We start from the raw sequence: 1,253 nt of genomic DNA, 5'->3' as shown, positions 1-1,253 counted from the left end.
TGCCGGTCTTCCTGCCGCCACCTCTCATCTCGGTTGTCCCTCCTGTCCTCACGTTCATCCCTCCTGTCCTCATGTTCACTGGCCTCTTTCCTGTAATTTGATACCACGCCCTTCCACTCATTCAGATGAGCTCTTTCATTGCGTGTAACTTCCATAATATCCGAGAACATCTCATCTCGTGTCTTCTTTTTCCTCCGCCTTATCTGTGCTAGCCTTTGGGATGGAGGAGGGATGGTTGAAAAATTTGCAGCTGCATGAGGGAGATAAATATTTAGAAAGATACATTTTACAGAACAATGGTTATACTCTTTCACAGTGAACAGCACTATTCACCTAGCACATGTGATTTCCCTACAAGGTCGCATTTTTCATCTTAATAGTGAGTGCTTGCAGCTCTGGAGTTACAGATCTCACAGACACAGGTCCAGGCATCAGAATTCAGCTTGCATGTGGCCATGGTAAGCCACTGTCTTTCGGCTTCTGTAGTGATTTACCCCTCCCCCCCAACGCATGGCTAATACCACGCTAGCTCCCTGCTAATCAACAACCTTCCCACCCCCCCACCCACTGCGTGGCTGGTAGCTTGGGGAAGATCGCCGGTGACCAAACACAAAAAAGATCATCGGCATTTCACTCCTCCCCTCCCCCCGCTTCGCTACGTGCAGGAAAGGTTTTTTTTTTTAAGTTGCTGCAGTCCACGAACCCAGTAGAAAAATGGCCACCCCCCTTACTTAAATTCCTGATTTTTAACCAGGTTATCCTGAACGATATCACTTTGCTGAGGATAACACAACAAGATAAAGAGCGGATGCTTCTTGAATGCCAGCAGTCACCGGGACCATACGCTGCTATGCTTTGCCACGCAATGATACCTGATTACTTGCTACATGCATGGCGTGGTAAAGTGTCCTACCATGGTGGGCGGAACAAGGCTGCCTTGCCCAGAAACCTTCTGCAAAGGCTTCTGGAGTACCTACAGGAGCGCTTCATCGAGATGTCCCTGGAGGATTTCCTCTCAATCCCCGGACATGTTAACAAACTTTTCTAAGTAACTATACTGTCTGCGAATGCATCCCAAGTCCGCAGGGCAAATCAATCATTAAAAAAGGCTTGCTTAAAAAACAATGTTTGCTATTTGCAAAGGTACACTCACCAGAGCTCCCTTCCATGGCGTCATTGTCTGGGATAGTGGCTTGTGAGGGCTGGGAGGAGGGTAATTCCGTCAGGGTGATAAAAAGCTCCTGGCTGCTGGG

This window comes from Mauremys mutica, chromosome 25 (genome assembly GCF_020497125.1).
Source record: "Mauremys mutica isolate MM-2020 ecotype Southern chromosome 25, ASM2049712v1, whole genome shotgun sequence".
Taxonomy (NCBI): Eukaryota; Metazoa; Chordata; order Testudines; family Geoemydidae; genus Mauremys; species Mauremys mutica.
Note: the sequence above shows the minus strand (reverse complement) of the source record.